The sequence below is a fragment of the Diadema setosum genome, chromosome 7, assembly GCF_964275005.1.
Source record: "Diadema setosum chromosome 7, eeDiaSeto1, whole genome shotgun sequence".
Taxonomy (NCBI): Eukaryota; Metazoa; Echinodermata; class Echinoidea; order Diadematoida; family Diadematidae; genus Diadema; species Diadema setosum.
In genome coordinates this window covers 3,657,138-3,670,755 of record NC_092691.1, presented here as the reverse complement: position 1 = coordinate 3,670,755, position 13,618 = coordinate 3,657,138, and the positions used below count along the sequence as shown (strand labels likewise).

The 13,618-nt window shown below is 38.2% G+C and overlaps 1 long non-coding RNA gene across 1 annotated transcript in view; it reads right to left on the bottom strand.

Moving 5' to 3' along the window:
• The window catches only part of LOC140230862 (uncharacterized), a 20,919-nt gene extending 15,388 nt beyond the window's left edge, over positions 1–5,531 (bottom strand). Inside the window, exons 1-2 of the long non-coding RNA XR_011901417.1 lie at positions 5,505–5,531; positions 4,502–4,571 (exon numbers count right to left, since the gene is read on the bottom strand). This is a non-coding gene — a long non-coding RNA (uncharacterized lncRNA). The remainder of the gene's footprint in view (positions 1–4,501; positions 4,572–5,504) is intronic.
• Between the last annotated feature and the right edge of the window lie 8,087 nt (positions 5,532–13,618).

The window sequence follows — 13,618 nt, the reverse complement described above, 5'->3', positions numbered from 1 at the left end:
GAAAAGTCATTAATATAAATAATGAAAAATAAAGGTCCTAATAAGCTACCCTGAGGGACGCCACCTCCTCAGTGGCCACATTATCATTAATTCAGTTATTAAAAAAAATGCACATGCACAATGTGCACTTAGTTGTGAATTACTTTTTTGATGAGTTTGAATCTCGCTAAATAGGGTAGTATTACTTATTTGTTTAAATTGATGGTTATTTCCACTATTTATGATGATCTAGTCATTAAGATGAGTATATCCACCATATGTTTCTTTTATGATTCCCGTCTTAGATTTCTTACAATATTTCTTTTTTTTCTGCATTCCCTTTTTCTGTGGGTTTTCGCTTTCATACACTGAAACGACAGGAGCTCCGACAGATCCTGTCATTACAAGAGATTCCATCTGCATCTTGCAATGCTTTTTGACTTGAAACCAATCTTTGGAAGATGAACAAAGCTCATTTAAACACCAATATAGGCGACGCGTCGCGACGGATTGGATTCATTACCCCCATTCAAGATTCGAGTACTTGTGCAATACGCCGGAGTGTCAGGGGAGTATTAAATCGCAGTCAAGGGAACAATTCATGAATTTCTTTTCTTCTTCGCGAGTGAGCACCGCTTCAATAAATAGAAGCTCCTCTTTAGGCTCTTGTTTTCATGCGCAGAATACGAAAAATCGAGCTACGAGAATACGTGTGACCGAATTCAAACATTTCCAGCGACCTTTGTCAAGTCAAGCCCTAAATTAACTACTTGATATTTCTCATTGGATACAAAATCACTGCATTGCTCGAATGCTGTAATGGGCTGAATGTCTCAATTTTTTACCATACAGCATAGTCATGGTAGTTCTTAGAATTCCACTGTTTCATGCGACTCTGCCGACAAAAAATAATCTACACATTGGCCTAGGTACTGAAATTATTATACATTATATAACTCTAAGTTGATACATAAGGTTTGGCATAGCATTCAGTGACAATGCATACAACAACAAAAACAACAAAAAATAACCCCACACAAATCTAATATTTCATTGTATTTTTTTCGTCCATAATTTTGCTCTATAATTTCCAGCAGTGGCAAGAATGACGACATCTTCACATATGTGATTGTGGACAATTATCATTGAAGGATCGATAATTTGAAATTAGTCGAATGAAAAGTCGGTATCCGTGGTCTTTTACCCTTAATTATGTTTCAAGCTCGATGGGAGATTCATAATCTCTATATTTTCCTTTTTTTCTACGAATACATATTTCATTAAAGAGAGAAAGTCCTTACGCCCCTTATAAGTCGGTATCCGTGGTCTTTTACCCTTAATTATGTTTCAAGCTCGATGGGAGATTCATAATCTCTATATTTTCCTTTTTTCTACGAATACATATTTCATTAAAGAGAGAAAGTCCTTACGCCCCTTATACCTGGGCCAAATTGCATCAGTGAACATAATTTTATTTCCACACCTTCCAGAAAAGCGGTGCTGTGATTTCATTAGCGCGAATTGATTGGCGAGTCTAAATCGAACCCTCGAACCACGGAGTCGCCGCGGTATGTCCAGAGAAGAAGCTCCTGTTCTATGGCTTCCCCCTTTAATCAAGTTTGGGGTCGAGTCTCCGGGGATGGGCTGAGTGATTGGGTCGAAAATTTGTTTGCGAGTTTGATATCGGGCACCTTCGGGGGCTACTCGGCGGATATAGTACAATTGAGATAACTCCAGCAAAGTTGTTGACTAATATCGTTGGTACAAGGGCAATGAAATGGGCGACACCGCCAGGATTAAGCGTGATCACATGACCAAAGTAAGGATTGACGAGTGCTACACACTAAAAAATAGGAGAGCAAATATGTACCCCTAGAGGTACAAATGCTTGTCGCTATACAAGGAACCCTAGCGGTACTTATATGTACCCCATACAGGGGTACATATAAGTACCCCTGCCTTGGGTACTTATATGTACCTCTAGGGTACAGATTGTGTACCCCTGTATGGGGTACAGATGAGTACCCCTGCATAGGGTACAGATGAGTACCTCTAGGGTTCCTTGTATAGCGACAAGCGTCTGTACCCTTACCGGTACATATTTGCACTCCTTTTTTCGTGTGTATGTGACTGTCTAAGTAAACAATATGACACACACACACAAACAGGTACACAAACACGCACACAAACACGCACACAAACACAGGCAATGCAATCTATGAGAGTAAGTTTACAGCATACAACTGTATGTATAAGACATGCTAAGGTGTTTTTCCTTGATATATACAAATTACACGCTTTATTTCCTGGAAACTATAACAAAGCAAAAGAATCCACGTCTTGATATTGCACTACAAACACAGAGGACTATACATACGAATAAGGTTGTTGCATGAAAAAAAATAATACATGTACATGATGTAGTAGTGCACTGTACCAATATGTTGCCATTTTTGTGAATCATTTTTGGTTTGCAAATTTGACAAGCAAAATTCTCACCAAGCGCTATACTGGGGTATAATATTTAGTGCATTTAAGAGGGTCTCAGTGTCAATTTACGAAAACAAAATCTTGTGACAATACCTGTGACCTTCTCATTCACAAAAATATATATGTACGCAAAGATGAACAGCTTATGCAGTACATGTAGTTGAGACTGTTTATCTTTGGCACAATGTACAACAGTGTAGGTGCCTACAGGAATACATAGAATTGCACAACCAAAAAAAATATGTCATAATATACACTCAAATACTAAGATTGCACAGCCATGAAATCCATACATGCTCTAAATTCACATTTTCATAATTTCTCATCAATCATAAAGTTGGCTTGAAGAACATCTTTCACTTGTCCACACATTGAACATCCTACATTATCATATTAAACGAAATATCACTTGATTTAATTTGTTGGTAAATCACTTCAGTTACTGAACTTATAAAAACAGCTGTTAATGATCTTCAAATCACAGGTAAATCTGTGACAGAAAAACACTGTAGCACTAATAGGTAAATATGGAAAGAAATTTGGCATCAAAATGGCAAAATGAAATAAGTTTATCAGAATTGCTCTGAATTAAGAAGGGTTTTGTTTTTGAATTTTGAAATGGCCTTTAATCCTTTACCTTTGAATTTCAAGAGATATGGAATAAAACTAGAAATGTTGCTATGGTAAGTGATATGTATCCACCATAATGCATGATGCTTCTCCCAATAGGTCTATGTTACGTCTGGATGAGTGACGACAGTTTCACATAAGTGGCAAAATAGTAAAATGACAAATGTCACAAATGTCACAAATGTCACAAATGTGTTGAGTGTTTACTTTCCTTGAACTAATTTTAATTGGATAATAGCTAAGAGAGAGACTTATAGTCTAAGAAAGCAGGTATTTGGGGATTGAAGAAAGTTCTTTGCTTTCACAATGCACATGAACCGATTTTATGTCCCATGTGTATATCCACTTCTTCGCAGTAACAGATACCTACTGTCAATACACTGTAAATGTCTACCTTTGCTCATCAAAATTCCTCTTACTCTGTCACGAAGAAAACTATGTTCAACTTGATGCATTATAACAAAATGTACAGTGAGTTTTGATTCAACCAAAGTGATACCCTTTGCTCTTCACACAAGAAACACATTTGTATCTCTGAAAAAGTAAACAGATTATGCACCATTGACAAATGGGTAGGCCATAGATATGAATTGGATGGTGGTAGTAGACATACTGCATGTACATGTATTATTATCGCACTGTTTGCACCATCAATTATATTTCAAAGTACGATATTTCTTCCTATAGAACACAATTTCATACACTTGTGCATTTAGTGAAAGAGATTATCTTTATCATGTAAAAGCACACTGGTCATATCATAATGCATCAAATCCATGTAGTGAGTGCTTGTTTTGCACGCTGCATAAATACAGCTTTATATCCAACTGGAGAGAAGTCATGACCCCCCCCCCCCCCCCCCACAAAAAAAGGAAGATGTGTGAACCCACTGAAAAGTCCCGAGTATACTGAGGCAAATGTCTATGGAAAATGCGTGTTGTATCAAACTCAAAATGTCCTCAATGGGTTAACATGGTCTTCTCTATCAGTTCACCACTGAAGAGTAACTTTTGGACGAGGATCACATAAATTAGTTTTGACCATCAGGCTAAATCTAATGGCAATCTCCTTATAGTACTCCCATCTGTTGAGGTAATCTCACTATGCACAACACCGCCCACTGGCACTGGTAAAACAGTCCAGGACTCAATCACTGTTGGACCAGTAATTTTTCAGGAATGGACCAGTAAAAATGGACAAACTGGGTTACCTACTGGTCAAACAGATGGGTATGGCCAGTAAAAAAAAAAAGATGGGTTAGTGTGCAGCCATGTCATGCAAACCATTCAATTGTCTACTCATGTCTTGCACATGGCAGGTACTATGTATATCAATCTGTTCGAACATACTATAACACACTGCTGAAATGTAATGAATGCTCTCAGGGAAATGAATAACTTACAATGTAGCTGAATATCGCTAGATCCACGCAAGGTCAACTAAAGGAAGGTTGGTTGCACTTCATATTCATTCTGAATAAGAAAATATAGATTTAGAAACAGCAGTGGCAATTACAGGAATATTCATGAAAGTAAAGCTCATGCTCGTGTATTTGATGTAGATTACTGGGAAACATGTAAGATCCTATTGTACATAGAAGCTATGTGGAAGTTTGTGTTTTGCTTTTGTGTGAGCTTGGAGATCTAACTTCAATATAAGTAAAGAGAGGGCAGGTGTAGAACCCAAAGTAACCAAATCCTCACCCTGTTACTAGCAATGTAAAAACCTCAAGAGTGATTCAATTTTCCATTAACATCTGAACCTTTAGAAATTCTTGTCTCTCCTTTGGCTGTAACACATACACTGCAGTCAACCTATAATTTTGTATGGTAAGCACTCAGGATTAGTATCATTTTTAGTGAACTGCTTCAGTTGCCAATATTCCTGTATCAAGTTAGTAGGCTCTGCCTGCAAAGAATATGTACACTACAAACACATAATTGTCAAAATTTTCAATTGATACAGCATCTGGTGCATATGTACATGAGTACCTCAAACGGGCAAGGCAAACTATGATTTGCAATGAATTCAAGCAACATATTAAAAGATTTCCTTGCTCGTAACTATGATGGAAATCACATTTTAACCTTACAGTGTTAAGTGGCCAGAGACGTACAATCACTGTAAGCAGCAAAACAAGAACCGTATTTAAGGATATTCTTATAACTTCAAGTTAACACACATGAGACATTAAAGCTCTAAATGAGAATTTGTTGCCTAAATTCAGCTGAGGTAAAAGGTTTCTGTCCTATCAATGGGCCAGAAGAAGTAAAACCACCGTGAATTTATTGGGATATAACATTAATCAACTTTCCTATCTTAAGAACGAGATACTGGAAATATTCAAAGCAATTTCCAGAATTGACCTGAATATATGGGATATTTAAGTTGATCAATCTTTGTACCTTGAATGGTAATTACTTGGAATATCCTAATCTTGTGAGAGAGGTTTGGATGAAATATTGGTGCGCTCTTCGTGTTGGGCTATTCCAGCCCAAATGTGCACGACACAGCCAAAGTTGAAGCAATCCCTGCAGAAATGTTGGTGCAGGTGCAGAGAACTGTTCCTTCCACCTCCACGAGAAGGCCATCTGGTGCAAAAGGAATCCCACATATTACTAATAGCGACTTTCTGATTTTGTGACACAGCCACCTTTCTTGTACAAGAGTGGTTCCAGATTGCTACAGTCCGTTTGTCACATCTGGGATGATATCGCCCATTTTGATTTTCAGTGCACGTCGTTCACTACGTACTGCTACGACGTCATGGCTCCCTTTCCTCCAACAGGCTGGCGAGTGGTTGCACTAAGCGATGACATCACCCATGTTCTGAATATAGGTGGCAATGAAATCCTTGGCAGACGCGTTTTGCGATTCAGGCCTGGGATGTACCGGAGAACATGAAAGTATGCACAGTTCCTCAAAACAACGTCATTACCTCGACGTCGACATTCAGGAGGTGAAATGGATTTGGATTTGGTCCTGCAGGTTCCTGGGCAAATAGTGAGAAATGAATTTACAACAAATTTGTTAATAACAACAAACAAACTTTTCTTCACATTTTATCTAGTGCCATCAAAAGTGCAACATTCAAAAACATTATATTATCAGTTAGTTTCAAACCCCGGTTGACATTGAAAATATTACTACATGTATTATCTATGCTCAAAGTAACCATCACCTTTTATATTATTTGAGGTTGATGTGAAAAAAAAGAAGAAGCAGCATAATTGCAAAACTTATCAAATTTGCTTCAATAATATCTATCAACCTTTCTTCTTCTTTTTTTTTTTTGGGGGGGGGGGGCAAATAATTAACTTACAACTCTATAAACATTTACTTTCCACAAAACATTTGGAATGTACCAAAAGCTCTTCTTATTTTGTGACAAAATATCCAATCAAATATGGACTCATTCCCTTTCAAATCATATTTCACTTTACACAAACCTGTGGTATTACAGCCAGGGTCTTCCATGATGGGTGCCCTTTTGATGAGAGTCCTTCCAGCTTCAGAGTATTGTAAGGGTGAAGAGAACCTAAGTGTGAATCTACAATGTGTATGGACAGAAAAAAAAAAGAAAACAGGAAAAAGGGGGACAGTTTACCTTATTTGAGATAAAGGAATTGGTCACTTTATCTGATTGATAATTCATAGGAATTACCATCATGTCATATACATCCTACATATACAGTGGACTCCCGTTAATAACGAAGTCCTCGGGACCGGCAGTTTTCTTTCTTTATATCGGAATTTCGTTATAACCGAACAAAGAAACAATATACAAAGAGTGGATGAGATTGCAGCCCAAATTTTTACTTCGTTATAACCGGATTGCACTGTAATAGGAAAATCATTGTTTACTATACTTGCAAAGTCATTCTTTCTGCAAAGGTTTTGTAAGAATAACAGTAATTCACAGCCTGTCATGGACCACACATACCACGTATCTTGCCACTTGTTCACTGATGCTACATCCAGCAGTCATGGGGTCATCATGTCACTGCCACACAATCAGTAGTAGGCCTACCCAAAAATGGACATGCATCTTCTGGTGTTACAAGTCACAATTTATCAAATGATAGTATGACCCAGGGCTGAAGTCATGTAACTACGTGTACATCATGTAGTATTGTGCTCTGCATGGTTCTTTCCCGTTTTTAACTACAGTACTTATATGTGTCATTAAAAGACTTACATGTACCATTACCAAGTATGCTTGATAACGTCCTTGAAGAGTTCTTGAATAATCTTTGCTCTCCACTGACTTCCAGATGGTTAGAAGAGATGCATTCCTCTCCTTTGTCACATCCATTCACAAGTGACATGAAGTAATTCATAGCTTGGTAGTGGAACAGCTGCACTAGGAGCTGCTTGTCTAAATAACAATAACAACAAAAAAAGAAATGTGTAAATAGTAGCACTAATGTGAGGTTTAGGTCTTACATCAGTTTCTTGTACCGTGGTAAGTATTTATTGCCTTGTAAATTCAGAAAGGGAGAATGTTTGGGTCACACCTGCTTCCAATAAGAATAAAAGTTTGTGAAGGTAGGAATACACTGATGAATATTGCAAGTGACATCAACAATAGGTTCATAAATTTTACTGGAATGGGTAAACTCCCAAGTGTCTCGAGTATTGATGACATAATCTAAATAGCAGTAGCAACACAGCTAGACTGGGATGTTCTACACTGTCTTCTCAAAAAGGCCATCATAAATCCATAAAAAGAACATCTAAAACTACAGTGAATATTGGTAAGTATACACAGCCCTGTCACTGTACAGAAGTCACAACAGGCATGCTTCACATGACGTCTGGTTGGGCTAGGGATGGGGAGACATTATGAGTACACTCTCTGATTTTTAGGACAGTATCAGCTTTTAAGTCAATGAACTTATATTCCCTTTTACATGCAATGTTACAATTGTGTTGACTGTATCCATGGGAATGAAGGCCTATCAATGCATACGCAGAATGAAATTTCATTGAATGGAAGATCTTTACATTCTTGGCACAGTCAGCATTTGGATTTATATTTCAATTACAAATATATCATCCAGTCATCAGACTCTGTATATCTTACAAGTTAGACTATTAATACATTGTATTAGAGATCTACCAGTCTATGTAGTTGACTAGACATCACTTAGTCTTGGTCTGCCTTGTGTCCATCCGGCTTATTAATTCCGATTACAATAGAATCTACAGACCCTATTATAAAAGTTTGAACTCAATCGGCCATGGGAAAATGATAAGATAAGGTGATCAATAGACTAACTTGTTAAGACAGTGCAATTCACTTGATTCAGTGTGGTTCACTTGATTAAATCAGGGGTGGGTACAGGAATTCCGTAAAGGGGAGGGGTCTTTACAAAATCAAACGGGAGATGCACGCTCCCCCCCCCATATTTAACTTATTATTTCTTTGTTTTGGTTCAATCTAATAAAGAGGGAGCAGGCGCCTGGTGCACCCCCCTCTGCATCCGCCCTTTCAATGGTAAATTAAATTCAAACGGCCACGCGTTGTATGTGTATGACGCGTAAACCAAAGGTATCCTGTAGTCTGTGGTCTATGTTGGATGTCACACACTGGGCTATCGAAACACAATTTTATGAGGGTTACAAGGAACTCTTTCTGTAGAGGGATGCAACTGTCAAACCTTACCATCTAAAGCAGCCCAGTAACAGCACAAACCATTGCTGCCTTTCAAGATGCTCCCCTTCCACTCAAACCAGCGATTGGAAGAATAAATTTTAAAAAGCCTCCTGTTGGGAGACAGGATGCTGCAATTCATGAGTATTTTTTGACACGCACATGGAACATATGTTTTGGTGCCCATGTTTTAATTGTATATCTTGCTTGGTATAACTTGCGCACCATCACATACAGTGACATACACTAGAGCTCTACTGACACTGCACAACCCTAACCCCTGGGCGCTCCTTGTACGGTACACATTTATTCTCGCGTTGGGGCTGGTCGTAGTTAGCACTACTATTCAGTACAGTGCAGTGTGTACGCTATGCATATGGGGCAGCTGGTCGCAGTTACGTGTAGGAAGTTAACAGTAACACAGCACCACCAATGACCACTGTACTGTATAGTTTGACTGTAATGTAATTGTTGGGACTGTAGACAACATTTCGACAAACATGCCGTAGAACTGTTAGTGGTCTAGACACTATATATACAAAGAACATTCTAGCTAACAATGTCTTTAGATCCTCAGACAGACTCTTGGTAAGTCCGTTGTGATCCGTCATGATCATGCACTCACTCACCGTGACAATTACGAGAAGTGGTCAACACGTCTTGTCCAGTGTCGAAGTTGTGCATGCATCAGGTAATGGTCTTCTGTCGACTGCGTGCTTGAATTGAAGATCCTTGCAGTTGCACGTTTTGTACCAGCTGAAGCGCGATAATAAATGTTTAATCTCGCTAGTTAGCTTGATGATCAGCACATTTTGTTGCTCGGTTACATTCGGTTACGTGTAAGCTGTATGCAACGCGATCATCCTGCGTGAAAACCTACCGCTCGGCGACAAGTCGTCGCCGCTCCAGATATTTGAATGAGTGGCCAATCTAGCGAGTTGTACAGATGAGGAAAAAAAGAATAACTAAAATAATCATACGTAAATTTTTAAGTGAATATATCATAAAAGATTATTTTGTAAACATTTTTAGCAATTTTTTAACTAATTACATTAATTAATTGAGTATATCATTTAGAAAATAACGCTGGTTTTTGATAATCGCAGGAATTGATTTCCTTCTTTTAAATTATTGGTCAACTAGTTTGGCGGTAGGTATTCTCGTTATCAGAACGTGATTTTAACAACCGTAAAGCCCCCGAAAAAAACATTTCCAAGATTGCAGGTGTATTGACACTTTGTCTTAAAACACGGTACTTGCAAGTTTTAGGTATACCGAAATAATTATGCAAAATGTGTACTTTGACATAACCGTTGTATCCACTACCAAGATGTAATGTAACATGTACATGCATAATTGGTCTTTGTGTCAAGACTATTCACTGTACTGACAAGTAGGAACACCTACCCTCAAGGATGCCTACCCGTTCGCGTACCGACGAGTACCCCTAGACGAACTTACTTGCTCACAAGCCCGATACGGGTACGCAGGCGGAAACGCCTACCCCAATTGTACCGCTAGTTTTTAGTGTGTAGGAGTTCCTGCCCTCACGAAGTGCGTGTAGTCCTGTTTCCGTTTGGCGGCACCTCGAAACGGTTACAGTTCGTTATTCCGGAGGTTCGTTATTCGGAAGGTTCGTTAATCCGAAGATTCGTTATTCCGAAGGTTCGTTAATCCGAAAATGTCATAAGGTTTGTTATTCCGAAGGTTCATTAATCCGAAAATGAAATAAGGTTCGTTATTCCGAAGGTTCGTTAATCCGAAAATGTCATAAGGTTTGTTATTCCGAAGGTTCATTAATGCGAAAATGAAATAAGGTTCGTTATTCCGAAGGTTCGTTAATCCGAAAATGACACAAAGCTCTTTATTCCGAAGGTTCGTTACGGACCCTATTTCATTTCGGATCAACGAACCCTATTTCATTTTCGGATAAACGAGCCTTCGAAATAGCAAACCCTATTTCATTTTCGGATTAACGAACCTTCGGAATAACGCAACAAATGTTCGGATTAACGAACCTTTTTCATTTTCGGATTAACGAACCTCTAGGTATAGGGAATTTGTGTGTTTCGGATTAACAAACCTTCGGAATAACGAACAGCACCCCCTCGAAACTATATGCGTCGAGTGTGGAATGAACAATGTAACATTTGTGACCCTGCACCTCAAAACAAACAAAAAGTCGCCAGACATGAATTTTCAGTTAAGACCATATTCTGAAAGAGCACACTTTAAGCTTTAAAATGATGTATAACTCAAATCAAATGGACTCTCCTAACCTATCTAAATATTGGAAAGAAAACACAAACTCAGGAAAAGTGTGAACTGAGAAAAGAGACTCTATGAAGTACAGTGTCTATTCAAGCGCTTAATCTTTACCAAACCGTGCTGGCTGTGCGATGAATGGGACAAAAAACAGGAAGTAAACCACCAGAGTAACAACAATGAAGGGATTATCAGATTAAACTGAAATTAAGCATGCCTCATTAACACATTCTGTCCATAATTAATGCCAACTTTCAAAGCAGTAGCACTATCCTTTCAAAAGTTATTAGAGTTAAAAGTGAAGAGTGTGGACAAGGTTTTTCAGAAATGAAAAAGGGATTCTAAAGACACACCTAATCACATTATTCTACCAAAAATGTTCGAGATAAACTGCTAAAAAAAAACACACTTTCCTGCCCGTTTTATGATACCAAATTTAAGCATAATGTAAAAGAAGACCCGCTCTTTCAGAAAAGATGAAAAAGTCAAGTTCGGCTAGGTTGACCCATTTCACTTATTTTCAGTCCTCACGCAAAATCAGTGTGTGCGACTTTATGTTCGTTTTGAGGTGCACAGTCACATTTGGTCATTAAATGGTCGGAAATCACAACACTTGTTTATATATCTCATTGTTATATATCTAATTAATTACTATACCATCCATCCTATCTTAGATTTCTAGGATTTTCCTTTGTCACATTGTTAAAAAAGGGACAAGACCAACAGAACAACAACCCAAACTACGATAATTATGATATGTGCGTGTGCATGCGTGTATGAGTGCATACGACATGATTATTATTATGAATATATCTGTCAATTGCATGTGTTGTACACATTAACATTTGGACACATTGACTTAACCAATTCATCATGCTGTTGCTTTTATCACCCTACTGATAATCAGCTTCGTCACAAGACGATGTCAGGGTCAAAGGAGGAAACAACGAGTTGCAAAGTGGTGTACATCGTTACTTTGGAGAAAAATAGAGGCATTATTTTTTCATTGTGTGCCGTTTTATTTTGATCGGTTTTGGTGATTTATTTTCCATTATAGAAGACGAAAGTGGTAGCAAAATCCAGAGGTTTGTTCTATTTTATTGTCTGTTTGCTTTTCATAACAGTACGGCATCTGCTGCTTAAAGGACAAGTTCACCTTTATTAACATAAGGGTTGAGAGAATGTAGCAATATTAGTAGAACACATCATTGAAAGTTTGAGGAAAATCGGACAATCCGTTCAAAAGTTATGAAATTTTGAAGTTTTTGTGCAGTCACCGCTGGATGAGAAGACTACTGCAGTGTATGATGTCACATGCGTACAACAATATAAGGAAAATATAAAGAGAATTTCACAAAATTTCATCTTTTGAAAAAAAGTACACATTCCCTCGACTCGTTACTGACATATGTTATGGGTAATATTATTCCCATTGCCTTTAGAAAGGGGCAAGTCAAGTGCTCTTTTATTACGCGAAAAAAGTGAAAATCATGTTGAATTTTCTTTACATTTTCTTCATACTGTTGTACTCATATGACTTCACGAGCCTTAGTAGTCTCCTCATCCAGCGGTTCCAACACAAAAGTTTTAAAAATTCATAACTTTTGCATCGATTGTCCAATTTTCCTCAAACTTTCACTGATGTGTTCTACTAATATTGCTGCATTCTCTCAATCCTTATCTTTATGAAGGTGAACTTGTCCTTTAAATCATCGTACACTGATTTCAACAGAATTTTCAAGGAACGCAAGCACACTTTCTCTTCAATCGTCTGCATTGAGGAGTGTGGTGTTTGGCGCTTTCTGCGACAGCGCTGCCCCCTCCCAGTTAACGAATATTTTCTAATGACATGCGCTGTTCTGAGTGGCGGATGTCTCAAGTTACACGATATAGTGAATATCACACAGAGCACGGCGCCTCATAGGTAAACATAATCTAGGCATTTTATTATGCACACCGTCTTTCTGTTAATCCCAGTAATTTCAAGGGAACATTCAAACATATTAGTGATATCAAAATTATCATAAATGCCTGATAATGACGAAAAAATGCCGTGATTGGAAAGGAATGATGGCACGGTGCAACCAGAAAGGCAAAATCATTGCTTTCGATTCAGTTTAAATTACTGACCACTACCTAACGATGTAGGTCCTACACATTTCTTTTTTACACTCCTTGTCGCACTGAAAAAAAAGGGAAACATGCTACTAACTGTAAGTTTGAATTCCACAAACGAATGTTTGCCGAGAAATCGACATGTATTGTGCGTATATGTGTATGTGAGATAGTGTGTATATGTTTGCATGTCTTTGTGTATGTTTTTTTTTTATGTATGGTGTCTACCTGTATGTGTGTTAATGCTTACATGTACGGTGTGACAGCGTCTGTATAGCTTACGGTCAGTAACACAATTTGATTTTCCATTCACTCCAGGGCGTGCTGATGTGTCCATGGCGAGGGTAACATGCTTCGGAGTTCACGTTGCATGGCCAGAAGATAATCGCCCCGGCTTAAGGAACAATCATCTCTGACATCCAGTGATCCCTCGCTGATCTTCTGATAGGATGGTGCAGTAATACAAGGGATTCCACAGCGACC